At 47.6% G+C, this 13,943-nt stretch overlaps 1 protein-coding gene across 5 annotated transcripts in view; it reads right to left on the bottom strand.

The window, feature by feature from the left end:
• The window catches only part of COL12A1 (collagen type XII alpha 1 chain), a 149,657-nt gene that overhangs the window by 120,031 nt on the left and 15,683 nt on the right, over positions 1 to 13,943 (bottom strand). For 2 of the 5 annotated variants that reach the window (XM_059941782.1, XM_059941784.1), the window contains exon 1: positions 45 to 437. The exons of 1 other annotated variant lie outside the window; for it this stretch is intronic. The gene's annotated coding sequence lies outside the window, so the exon portion shown is untranslated. Of the gene's footprint in view, positions 1 to 44; positions 439 to 13,943 lie in introns of those variants that run through there. 2 more of the 5 variants (XM_059941785.1, XM_059941786.1) reach the window with 2 other exon arrangements.

Below are 13,943 nucleotides of genomic sequence, written 5' to 3'. Positions count from 1 at the left end.
CCTAGTTATCTTTGGAAGGGGCGAGGTGCCGGGGCCGGACCGACCTGAGGCGGTGGTGACCGAGGTAGCGGCGGCGATAGTGGCTTCCCGGCGTGGCAGAGGCCGGCCCCTCGGTGTGGCCCGCGCACGCCCGGGCGATCGGCGCTGCGCTCCGGGCGCACCTGGCGGCTGCCCGCAGGCGGGCAGCGGCAGGGCCACCGGGGCGGAGGAGGAGGAGAAGGAGGATCCCGGGCGGAGAGGCGGGCGCCGCGGGACAGGCGGAGACGGCCCGGGACCGCAGCTGCCGGCGCGCGGACGCGTCTGGGGCGGCTCGCCTTCGTCGAGTGGGAAGAGGCTCCGCGCCGCGGGCTACTTAATAGAGGGCTGTTCCCAGCTCTCAGTTTACTCGGTTACGAAACGCCTGAGAAGGTGGACGGCTGCCACGGGGTGATGTATGCTCCTCCGGCGGTGAAGGAGGTCTACTTTTGGGAACGTGTGCATACTTCGAGCATTCCTTCTGCGTGAGGTGGCGATCGCCGTAGTAGCAGTGCCCCGCCGGGGAGGAGGGAGGGGGGCAGGGCCGGGGGAGGAGGAAGCGGGGAGGGGGACAGCCGCGGCCGGGTTCACTGCCAAGGGAATCCGCTCACTCCTCCGCTTGGGGCGGGCTGGGGAGCTCGGGTTTCCCTATCCGTGCGATTTTCTTTAATAAATTTATTTTTCTAAATTAAGAACGATGGGAGGGAAGTCAGCGACTCTCGTTTTCAGAAATGCAAGGATGTGACTGACCCCACCCCATCATAGCCCCATCCCCCATCATCACCACCTACACCTTCCTCCCCTTCCGTCCTGGGTGCACTTAAAACCGATTTACAGGGTTTCCATTAACTAACTGTCTGCGCACGCGGCACGCCTTCTGTCTTTCTCAGTCTCCGGCGATTGGAAACCCGGATGGTCGCCTGCGCGGGGCTCAGAGAGGGGATGGCTTTCCCAGTCCTGTCTTTCTTCCCTGGGGCTTCGGGACGGAACTGGGAAGCTTAACTGGAGCCAAGAGAGAGGGCAAGGAACGCTAGGAAACCTAGGGATCCTCAGAATTGGAAGCCGCTCAGGAGTTACATCCACCGTAGAAATTTCTCACTTGGGCCAGAGCAAAGCTTGGTCGCGAAGTCGAGGCTTCGGAAGGAAAGCTCTGCCCTTAAAACGCCCCGGGGTCAAGGCGGCTAAGGGGTGTCAGTTTCCCCCCGCCCCGCACTGCTGGGGGCTGGAGGCCAAACGCGGGGCTGACGTTCTGCCAGCACCTTCTCGAGGTCTTGCCGCCCCTCCTCGCTCTGCCCCACCTCTTGGCCCTGAGAGCGGAGCCTGACACTAAGGGTTGCCAAATCGTACTGGACGCACGGGGGGAAGCGCGGGGACCTTACACTGTGGCATCAGAAAAGCGCTTTGGGAAAGGTTCGGATTACACACGTCTGTGCGCTCAGCACAAGTCCTGCACCTTTTGGCCTCCTGGAGCCCAGGGGTTACTCCCACAAGTTTAAGCTACTGGGGATGGAGGAGGGGGCCGGAGGGGAACGCAGGAGCGGCGTCCCTGAAATTCACCGCCCGCAACAGAGGAGGAGGTCGTGTGGCCAGTGTAAACTTCTTCTCCCTATTTGATCTGACATCTGCTAACCTGGCCTTCCCTTCACCAGGCGCGATAGCCTACGAACTCGCCTTTAGAATGATGACAAGAACTTGCAGGGCCGACGGTCCCCTGCACGCCGCCCCACGCACAGGCTGCTCCAGCGAAAGCCGGAGGAAGCCTGGGAGAAGCCTGCAGGGAGAGAATGGAGGAACACGGGAATCGCCACCTCTGCACATTCCCCGAGTACACACGGCCCACTCGAAGTCTAGCTGGGAGCTCACACAAAGAGCCCACACACGCACGATGCATAGGCCTCTTCCCCTTCAAACTCACCCCCCGGCGCCCCGGGCGTGAATAACACGACGGGCACACCCCAGCGCGCGGTGATCACCGGGGTAGCAGCCCTTCACCTGCACTCTCACTCCACTCCCCTCTCACGGACGCACGTAGGCGGGTGGCAGCCTCGGGGACAGAGCGTGGAGCAAACAAGTCCCGGCGGCCGCCGTCCGGGCACCCAGCGGGGCTGCGCCGCGGCCTGGAACCGCCACGGACTCCCCTGGGAAATACGGACTCCCCAGGGAAATCCACACTCCCGTCTAGAGAAGGAAAACTGCTTGCACGTCAGCCCAAGCTGGCTGCAGTTTGCATTTCGCCCAGGTGGCCGTGTGTGTGTGTGTGTGTGTGTGTGTGTGTGCGCGCGCGCGCGCTTTTTCTTTATGTACTTAAAAAAAAAAAAAAATTGTGATGGCGGTGTTGACTAGGAAGCAACTTAACTCTGGGTGTTGATATTCTTGGTTAAAAAAAGAGTTCTCCCCTGCTGATTTGATTCAGAGCCGCAAATGCATCTGTCAGCCCGGGCGGGAGTCCAGCAGTCGGCCACCCTCCGGGGAGCAGAGGGCAGAGGCGGGCTTCCCCTCCCCGAGGCTGGAGGCCGCAGACTGGGTGGGAGAGGCGTCCGCCCCCAGAGGCCGCGCACTGCGCCGCTCTCCAGCCCCGCGCGGCGGCCGGGGACCCGCGTGGGCGGGGACCCAGCCTCTTCTGCTCAAAGCATTCCCGTCCGCATGCTCGGATTTAATGCATTCGAAAATAGTTGCTGCGAAGAAGTGTAGGTAACGTTAAACCACCGACCCCCAAAGCACTCCCTCACTCGGAAAAAAGATCATACGGAAAACTTGCAGAGTATGACGAGGGGAGAAGGGAGGGGACACCGCCGTCGGGAAGTACACGGACGCACGTCCACAAACACACGCACGTCCACAAACACTCGCACATCCACATCCCAGGGGACACGAGTGCAATTCAAACGTATCCAAAGGTGCGCCGGCGTGGGCGGGGTTCCTCCCAGCGTGCGGTCTGCACTGTTTGACCTCAGGGGGCCCTTCCGCTGGGCTCCCAGTTTGGTACGCGGACAAACGAGTAAAAAGGCACTAATATGTATAAAATAGATAACTAATAAGAACCTGCTGTATAAAAAATACATAGAAAAAGATTTTTTTTTTAAAGTGTAATCCGTCTTCCAATCTGTGCCCTTCCGTAGTGCGTCCAACTCTTCATACCCCTTGGAACCCGTTAGTATGTGCAACAAATTGATGATAGTTATCGACTGAGGCAGAGCTGGTTGGATTTATTCAGTTTGGGGTTTTTTTTCTGTGGCTTTTACTCCTCAGGCTACATCCCGGGATCTCCCTCACCTCCCTCTCCCGGTCCACTGCTCCCACCTCTTCTCCCTCCGACTCCTGGGTTCCCGGCGGGTCCGGAGCTTCAGGATTTCTTGTCCGACAGCGCGATCTAGCGGTCAGCGCGGTCCCTGGCGTCGGAGGTCAAAGTCACAGAAACTTAGAGGCTGAAGTTGACGGGTTGAGGTTGAGTTTTTGGAAAATGTGTCATCCATGTATCTGACTCCCAGGATTGACTGAGAAACGACAGGATGGAGGAACGAGTGTGAAGGTGACATAAACCTTCTGTGTGCCCATCAATTAGCCGCCCATAGATATGCTTGCCCCAAGGCTGCTGCGAGGTTCTGGTTAGGGGTAGACAAAGGAAGAGGTGCTAATTTCAGGAAGAAGTGCAGCTTACAGCACCGCCCTTAACTTCTCAAAGGGCAAAAGCGGCCTCGTCGTTGATTTGCTTGGCGTTAGGACAGCCAGCATTCCTGGCGACAGGATAGTATTGTTTCCATCGCAAGTTCTTGCTGATTCCCTTTGTGGGAAAGAGAAACCTGGGCTCAGCGAGCACGGATGGTCCAGCTCTTAGGGCTGTGCGCGGGCCGCCCCCAGAGTGAGCTTTAAGGGTCTTGGTGAAGAAAGCCCTCACAATCCCTTTGAGATAAGGGTGTGAAGGAGGAGGCAGAGAGGCAGTGACAGCAGGAGTGAGGGACAAGGTATCTGGTATCCTGTTCTTCAGGTCCCCATTCTCTAGGCAAGTTAAATCACACTTCCCAGAACCTTCCATGTGTCTGTACAGAGCCAAGCTCAGAGCGGTGGATATAAAGATAACTACACAGAGGCCTCGCCCTCAGAACTCTATCTCACAACACCTGGGGCACCTGAAGCAACTTCACGTTGGGCCCACTCAAATCCCCCAAGAGATTCTGCCTCCAAAATGGTTTACCGTGAAAAGTGAGAAGCAGCAGACCACTACCCGCTCTGCACTAGCAAAGCTGAGGAATCGGAGACCCAAGGAATCCCTGCACGAGGGGAGAGGGAAGCCGTGCCCTCCTGCCTTCCTGAAAGCTTCTGCTTCCTCACAAAGGTCTATTTCAGGGAAGCCCACAGGCTTGGTGTCACTTCACCCAGACCTCTCAACTGCACTGACACACCCTCCCCTATCAGAGTGTGAGCAACTCTGGAGCAGAAAACGGTAACGCACCGTGTTCATCCTACTACACAAGGTGACTCAGCCTCGCGTGACCTCAAAAAGTTGTGGGAAGTTCCCATTCCTAGCATGGGAAGCTAGGAAGCTGCAAACACAGTGCATCCGAATGCAATATCTGCTTAGGATGAACCCTTCAGATTTAATGAAAGTCAAGGGCTGCTGGGAGGGGATTATTCAGTTAGCTCTGAACTCCTTAAGCAAAGTGAAAAAGATAGAAGAAAATAAATTCACTTAAGAGTTCAGAAAGCAACCCTCTGCCACTTCCTCTTTCATCTCTGTAAGATTCAACACCGTTCAAGTCATCCTTACACCGCAGGGCACTGGGAATCTCTTTAGTTTGTAACTATCAAAGTAGCAGAAGGTCCAGAATTTCTAGCCAGGCCACTGCGCTGTGTGTCAGCAGTGGGTTTGTGTACACTGACACTGGGGATTGTGTGCTTGACATACACTTTCAGGCTGGTGGAAAATGTGAAAAATCATAGGAACGCATTCTTCAAGATTTGGTCTTGGCCTTCAAACTCACGGCATAGTAGACTGAAACGCAGTGATGATGAAACCATAGTCAAAAGAGAGGTTTCATTGGTCTCAGTTGGAGCTCCTGTGTAGGATGAAGTGTAACCAGACCAAGGCTCCACTTGATAATGCATTTTATACACTTACTAATCCATTCAGCTACGTTTATGGTGCACAGACACCCAGGTAGTCAAAGCAAACAAGAGCTCAGATTTGGGGTGCTCCTGAATGTGGAGTGCGCCCTCTGGTGGAGAGGAGGAGAAGGGTGGCCATTGTCTGATCAGACTCGGGGTTTAATCGTTTTACCTTGAGCTTTCATTCAGAAATTGCTGTTATTCTAGTCACGATGTTCACTAGGAAAGGTGGGAGAGTTTTTTCCTAAAGACAAATCAAAATAAGTCCTGTCCATAAAAACTTCAATGTAGTAACAGAGACTAGAAATAAGCATAAGCAAGAGTCAAATGTTTCAAGAGAGGTCTGGAGACTGTGTAGTTGGAAGCTGAAAAACCAATATAAAAAATAATTTGGGTGGAAAAACATGGTATAGAGGAACAAGATAAATGACATCGCAGGAAGCAATCAGCTCAATCCACGATTCAGAACATTCCACAAGAAAAAAGATTTTTTTGCACAAACCAATCTCTCTGTAAACCAGTCTTTGCACAAACCAATGACAAAAGAGGAGGGAAAGAGTAGATTGTTATGAAAAAGTATTTAGGAGCTACTACAACCAAATAAATAACAATAACAATGATAATAATAGTCACCAAGAAATGTGAAGGGTCTGGAATTTTATCCTACTTGCAGGCTAACAAACTACCCTGCTGCAGTTTCATGGCTGCTGGCAGACAACCCAAGGAACCAGAGACAAAGGACTATATTACTCACAGCAGCAGCAGCAGCCAGAGTATCGTGCTTTGCACAGTTCCCTAAGCCCCAATTCCCACAGGGTGATGCAGAGGGGACCAGCGACCTTGCATTCACAGTGGCTGCATCACAGGACCCAAATGTGAGCGTGGGGAACCCAAGTCTTTCACAAGGGCAGTAAGCTTGCCTGACTTTTGCCTTGAAAAGAGACATTATATTTGTTATATTGGACAGTAAACAAACTTGCCCTTTGCTCTTCCAAGGCTGCTAGTGTACAAACACCCTAGAGGAGCTCATCTGGAACAAAAGCAGCCTGTGTCTCTGCTCAAAAGACACACAGACACAGGAGAGACCCACAGAGAAACGTCTCAGCAGTAAGAACGGTTGGGAGTTCTCGGAAGGGAGAAAGCCCTGTGTCGAGATGGCCCCTGAAGCATTTCTGGAGGAGGGAGACTTGAAAGGACTAGAACTAAGCATTCCAAACACCAGATTCAGAATGAGAAGCTGAAAAATTAGCAAAGGACAGGAAATATCTTGGGCAATAAACAAAGCTGAGTTGTTTCAGCAGAAAGTTTGTGAACACAACTGGAATAGCAGTGAAGCGTGGAAGTAGCTGTGATTCTGGAATTTAATCCTTTAAATATAATCATTTACAGAGTGTATTCCAGACCCTGCACAAAACATTTTCTACTTATTAGTTCACGGAATCTGATTTTTCTCTCTGTGCTATAGGGGAGAAATTGAGGCTCAGAGGAGTCTAGTGATTTGCTAGTCAATTTTGGAACCAGGATCTGAATTCAGCTCTCTGACATCTAAGCCTATGGTCTTTCTATTATATTAGAATAAGTGCTTGCTAAAAGAATGATTGAAAAAATCTTGTTGTAAAAAAGCCTAATCTGGCAACGGAGCTCATAGTAACCTGCTGGGAAGACAGCCTCAAGCCAGGAGACTGGGGGAGAGGGCATGCCGAAGTCCAGGCAGAAGATGCAGAGGGTCTGTATCAAGGTGGTCACAGCGGTGGCCGGCAAAGAGGAAGATGACTGGCTGTAGGAAGTAAGGATGGGAAGATATCTTAAGATGACCAAGCAAAGTCAGATGACTGCAAGAATGATGATACCATGGAGAAAACTAGGGAAGCGAGGCAGGCAAGCTAGCTTTAGGAGGACAGGACACACAGCTTTATTTTTTTTATTATTTTTTTATTGATTGATTGACTGCTATGTTGGGTCTTTGTTTCTGTGCTAGGGCTTTCTCTAGTTGCGGCAAGCGGGGGCCACTCTTCGTCGTGGTGCGCGGGCCTCTCACTATCGTGGCCGCTCTTGTTGCGGAGCACAGGCTCCAGACGCGCAGGCTCAGTAGTTGTGGCTCACGGGCCTAGTTGCTCCACGGCACGTGGGATCTTCCCAGACCAGGGCTCGAACCCGTGTCCCCTGCATTGGCAGGCAGATTCTCAACCACTGCGCCACCAGGGAAGCCCGACACACAGCTTTAGATGTGCCTTCTATATGATCAAAATCCTTGTGGGTTTTTTCCTAATAAAGTTTATTGGTAGCTTTCTATTATATTAATAACTATTATATAATTTCTATTATATTAATAAATTATTATAATTTTTAATATATTAAAAATAGTATCTCAGATTCTTTTTTTTAATATTTATTGGAGTATAATTGCTTTACAATGTTGTGTTAGGTTCTACTGTACAGCAAAGTGAATCAGCTCTACGTGTACATATATCCCCTTTTTTGGATTTCCTTCCCATTTAGATCACCACAGAGCATTGAGTAGAGTTCCCTGTGCTATACAGTAGGTTCTCATTAGTTATCTATTTTATAAATAGTATCAATAGTGTATATATGTCAATCCCAATCTCCCAATTCATCCCACCCCCCCCTTCCCCTTTGGTATCCATACGTTTGTTCTCTACGTCTGTGTCTCTATTTCTGCTTTGTAAATAAGATTGTCTATACCAATTTTTTCAGATTCCACATATATGCGTTAATATACGATATTTGTTTTTCTCTTTCTGACTTACTTCACTCTGTATGACAGTCTCCAGGTCCATCTACATCTCCACAAATGACCTCAGATTCAAATATGGATTTATTTTTTTAAGACAGAGGTGTATTCGTGTCTCTTTTTTTCAGGATTTTGCAAACCGTGAAAAACTACTAGAGTCACATTTGCACTCTCTGAGACAGGCAGTTATTCAAAGGGAAAACGATGGCGTTGTTTGGCCTTGGCGTCCTGCAAGCTTATTCATGGGTAGCTAAATACATAACACTGCATGTAATACAAAAGCATCTGGAAAATGCTTAAACAATTTCTCCATCCTCCCCCTGTCTAACTGCTGCCTGAGTGTTGGACTCCTCTAGATGAAGTACATAAAGTTCTCATTCATCGCTTAAGTTGAGAAAATAATCACCTCAAACTCTCGCATATGGCCTAGTTTTTCCTTTTTAAAAAAAAGGATGGTTTTATTTATTGAATGGCTTCTTTTCTTGCAATTTTGGGGGTTTTTTTCTGGTAGCAACAGCTTTGGAACAAAACCACAAACTGCTTCCAAAATAAAAGATTATGATCTCTGGTGTTAGGAACACTGAAGGCTGTGTTCGTAACAGGGACGTAATTAGAAAACCAAGGATTGCGGATCACGTTTATCTTTTTATTACCACGTTTTTGAAACGAAGTCCTAGGCCCTTACTATTTTGATTATGATCTATGAAAATGAAGTTGCAACGTCTGGTATTGCATTTTCCAGCAGTGCCTGATACTGTTTCCAATTTTTACACTGGAGCTGAGGTGAGGGTCTCAGCAAGTCAATAATGGGCTTTCACAGTGTGGTCACGGTGTGGGCCTGGCTCAGCCATATTCCTCCCACTGCTGTCCTACTGCAAGGTCACCATGTGGCTTGAGGTGGCCCTGGAGGGTCTAAGCTAATAGGTCCCAAGCCTGCCTGCACAAAAAGTCACTTGGCGAGACTGACCAATTTCTGTCGATTTCTGTACTGATGCCTGAGCAACGCCCTTGCACCCGTTAAACCTGATCCAGGCTGGCGCGGGCATCTGTATGCTTTTGAAGCTGCCTGGATAATTCTGATGGCCAATGAGGGTTGACACGTGCCCGTCTAAGCCAAGCCCCCTTTGTGTTAAGGAAATGCTGGGAACCCAGCTGCCAGTGGAAGATGGAGAGTCCTCACCTACAACCGGCAGGTAAGGAGGACCAACCACCCGTAGGGGCTGGTCCCCAAATCCGTGGTCCAAGGGGGTGTTTAAATTTGGGTTCAGTGTTGGCAGCAGCAGTTAGGAAAAGTATTATGAGAAAACCAGCAAACTGAGGGAAAGTGTATTGGCCAGAGCTGGCAAGTGGGCCAGCGAATCAGACCCAGCCCCGCCAGCTTCTCAAGTCTCCACAATGCCCACCTCCACGTCACACCTGCAGGGACCCTGGCTCATTGTTGTCAGTGGCTCAAAAGTCTAAATCAGACAAAAACAAGGTCCAGTGTCATTTGCCGAAGGACACTCGAGATTCAAGATGCTATTTATCTCTTGTTCTTACTGATGCTGATGTTAAAGTAGATGTCCCAAGGTGAGAAATTTCTGTTTTATTTCTTCTGATGAAAATACTGGTAATGTTTTTTACTGTATCTGTACTCAACAGTCTAAACTATGGCACAAAATAAACCTATCTATGAAACAGAAACAGAATCAGGGACATAGAGAATAGACTTGTGGTTGCCAAGAGGGAGGGGTGTGGGAGAGGGAGGGATTGGGAGGTTAGGGTTAGCAGATGCAAACCGGTATATCTAGAATGGATAAACAACGCAGTCCTACTGTACAGCACAGGGAACTATATTCAATGTCCTGTGATAAACCATAATGGAAGAGAATATGAAAAAGAATGTATATAGATGTATAATTGAGTCACTCTGCTGTACAGCAGAAATTAATACAACATTGTAAATCAACTGTACTTCAGTTTAAAAAAAGTAAATATTTGTCCTCAACAGATTAGTTGAATAATTTTAGAGAAAGACATGAAACAGTATGGTGGGTGGGCCTCAGCTAATGATGATGGGATTATCACAGAGTGATGGGAGCAAAGGGATCTTAGAAATCATGCAACCCGCTCCCTCATTTCACATTTGCAAAACCTGGGAACCAGAGCAGCTGAGTAGCCGGCTCAAGGTCATGTTTGTATCAGCTTCTCAGTGGTGCCAGGACTAGAATCCAGGTGCCAAATGCCTGGTTGGTCTTCTTTCCACTCTTCTGGGTACCCTATTCCTGGGTATGTCATTGATTTTGCAAAATATGTTGGGACTCATCGCCTCACTGTCTCAAGGATGGGCTGGACTAGAGCAGTGGAAGTCTCCCTGCCACCTATCACAACATATCTGCATCTGCAATCCTTTAAAGTTAAAGCACAACAAAACTTGCCACAAATAGGCAGTGACATATGCAACGAACGAGATGCGCCTGGCCCACTCAACGCTTAGCAGTACAGCGGACAGAGCTGCTAAGAAGGAGACCAGACGCCTGGGGCCATGAGTTCTGCTCCCAGAGCAAGAAGGGGCGGTAGCTCCCTCCTTGATGCAGACACTAAAGCAGCACCCTAGCAGCCTGCGTGTGTTCTGAGGGCAGGTGAAGATACAGACCAGCACAGTGACTCGTGTCCTGTGACAGGCAATGTCTGCTTTCTTCCCAAGAAAGATTCTCCTCTGGGAACCCGTGAGAACTTTGCTGCACCCACTTTTTAAAAAAAAGTTTTTAATGATGTATGGTTGATTTACAATATCATGTTAGTTTCAGGTGTACAGCACAGCGATTCTTTTTATATATATGTGTATATATATATTATTCTTCAGACTCTCTTCCCTTATAGATTATTACAAAATATTGAGTATAGTTCCCCATGCTCTACAGTAGGTCCTTGTTGCTTATCTATTTTATGTATAGTAGTCTGTATTTTATGTATAATCGTCTGTATATGTTAATCCCAACCTCCTCATTTATCCCTCCCTCCACACCCCTTTCCCCTTTGGTAACCATAAGTTTGTTTTCTATGTCTGTGAGTCTCTTTACAACTGGCATTCTATTGCATCAGAAGGGTTCCGCGGCTGGCAGCAGAAAACGGAAAAAGCAGAGACTAAAACACTCATGAAAGCAAGAGGGAGGCAGTCCACAGCTGATACAGTGGATTTGTTCCATGAATTCTTCAGATACCCGGGCTCCTTCCATCTTATGACTCCACGGGTGAGTTCTCTGTTTCAAGGTATACACATACAAGACATGACGTACAATTTTAGCAAGAAGGAAACAGCAAAGGGCAAAATAAGGTGTGGGGTGGTCACATGGTGATCTGTGTGGTCTTCTGAGGAAGCTTCCCACAAGCTGCTCTTTGACGACTGCGATTATATCTCATTGGCCAGAACTTAGTCACGTGGTCATATCTAGCTGCAAAGGAGCTTGACAATGTAGTCTATTCTGGCCGTCCAGGTGCCCATCTAAAACTCTAAGGTTCTATTATTATGGAAGAAGGAGAGGAGAGAACGGGGGGTAACCACTGATAGATAGCAATCCAGTGGTAAATGTCCACTTTCTGTGGACATTCGATGTCCATAGAAAGTGGGCACTTGGTAGCTAATAAGTAAGCTAGGCCAAGCCCTAGCCAAGGCGTCATAAAGTCCTGGTTACTGATATCAGATTTAACAAGACCATATTCAAATTTTGGACTCATGCTACTCAGTCTGGAGAACTAGCTGCAAAGTACAGAGGAATCCCCTTTGCACTATTGTCTTCAGAAATTCCTTAACTCCTGCTAAGTCCTGGCCCGCACACTTAGTATAATTTGGAGATTGGCTTTACTTGAAAGCAAAACCATCCTGTGAGCTAGACAGTCTGTGGAAACAGCAGGTCCCCAGAGAACAATGAGGCCATGGAATCATCATTGGTGACATCACTGCACAGACATGTGTTTTCCCCAGCGAATCATTTACTCCATTAAAACTTCATTTCATCTTTCCTCTCATAGAGGGCATTGAAAGGATTACATGACATCGTTTTTACAAACATTATTCTGGAACACAAAAAAAGGCAAAACAAAATGCAGTTATAAATAGAAAGGGAATATAGGAAATTTTCCAGGAAAATGTAGGCATTTTATAAATGACTATGACTTAGCTTCTCCTGTAAAAAGGTGCTGTGTTTGTCTTAGAGACAAGAGAAAAGGCACAGAAGGACGCCTGTATCCCTCAGAAATTAAGAAGGCTCCTTCTAGCATCTCAGATCAGTCTGCATCCCACTGCAGGTTGATTGAAATGTAATTTGAGTGTTCTCTGACGGATCACAGAACCCGAAACTGAAGGGCATGGCCCAGTCGTATCTCAGACCTCACGGTTTTGTTTTCTGGGTCTGAGATGGGCTGGAGTGGAAAGAAATTTATGAAAGTGCCACCAACTGCCTACTATAAAGTGTGTAGGATGTTTCAAAGGGGCAGGAAAAGAGATTAATCTGCTGCGAGGAGACACCATTGATATGGTAGGTAGGGGGTAAAAGTCAAAAGAAGGTTCAACAGAAGAGAATTAACGGAGGGAAAGCTGTTTAAAAATCTGACCAAATAAAAGACACTCATGAAGCAGAAAGTGCACTTAGGGTTAGGCTTCCCGTGCATCTCCATGCAATGTCCACAACAACAGTCATTCAGTGCAGATGGAGCTAATGTTATTTCCTCAGCACCCCAGATGAAAACAAAGAAATGTGATGTTTAAATAGGAGGCTACAGGTTGCATGATTTGCTTAAAGCCACATGACTAGGAAGTGGCACCGCTCGTTCTCAAACCCAGTTCTACTGCCCGTTCCTGCCCCAGCCTCCTTCCTGCCTGGTTGTTGGCCTGGTTGTTGGTGGTCTGTCCTGTCTCTCCCTCATGGTGGCATCCCACTTCCCGTCTTTGCCTCGTCTGTGGACTCAGACTCTCCATTCTCGGAATGGCTCTCACCACCCAACTCTTAGCTAGGCCTTTGGAAAATGATCCTGATAAACCCTGATGGAGTGATCCTGTCAGATCAGCTTCCTGGGGACTCTGAATTCGAACAAATTTGGCAGGAAACATGACACTGCAAAGAAGGAATTTCAAGTATTGCTCACTAAAACAATGGAGGAATTATTTGGGGAGGAATCGGTCTGATTCAATATCTTTCTACTCTGGCAACCAAAAAGGCTAGACCTCAGCACATCTATCCATCTACTTTGACACATTGTTGTTTTTTTTTTTTCCATAACTTAGTAATATCTTACAACTATAAAACCGAAAATCTAGTACATGTATGGTTATGATATTTATTTTCAAAGCCCTAGTGAACTGAAAACTGCATACACTGCCAGTAGAAATGTAAATTGGTACAATTGCCTTGGGGAAAGTTAGCCTTTTATTATTATAAACACACACTTACTGTATGACCCAGAAATCCCTATCCTATGTATTTAGCCAAGAGAAATGAAAATATATGTCCATATAAAGACCTATGTGTGAATGTTTATAGCAGCCTTACCCATAACAGTAAAAAACTGAAAACAACTATAATATCATCTAGTGGATAAACACATTTAGACCATGCATACAAGGGATATTACTTAGATACAAAAACGAATAAACTACTGAAATTGGTAACATGGGTGGATCTCAAACTCATTAGATTAGACCCAGTGAAAAAAAGTCAGACACAAAGGGATACAAACTACATATGATTTCATTTATATGACAGTATAGCTAGCAAACTATAGAGACAGAAATCAGAACAGTGATTTCCAGGGGCTGGGGGTAGGGGTGGGGGATTGACTGCAAAGGAGCAAATGGATCTTTTGGGGGGTGAAGGAAATGCTCTATATCATAATGGTGGTGTGGTGTTTGAGATTTTTTGAATCTCAGATCTGAGAAAAATATGTTTAAAAAAAGAATTTATTGCATATTTGCCATAAGTCATGCACTTTGCTGGGATCTAGGAATACAGAGATGAAAGACCTGGTCCATGACTTTAAGGAGTTTATAATCCAATGGAGAAAAGAGGGGAGCAAACCATGACACTGAGTAACAAGT

Source organism: Balaenoptera ricei, chromosome 12, assembly GCF_028023285.1.
Source record: "Balaenoptera ricei isolate mBalRic1 chromosome 12, mBalRic1.hap2, whole genome shotgun sequence".
Classification (NCBI taxonomy): Eukaryota; Metazoa; Chordata; class Mammalia; order Artiodactyla; family Balaenopteridae; genus Balaenoptera; species Balaenoptera ricei.
This window is presented reverse-complemented; position numbering and strand designations above follow the sequence as displayed.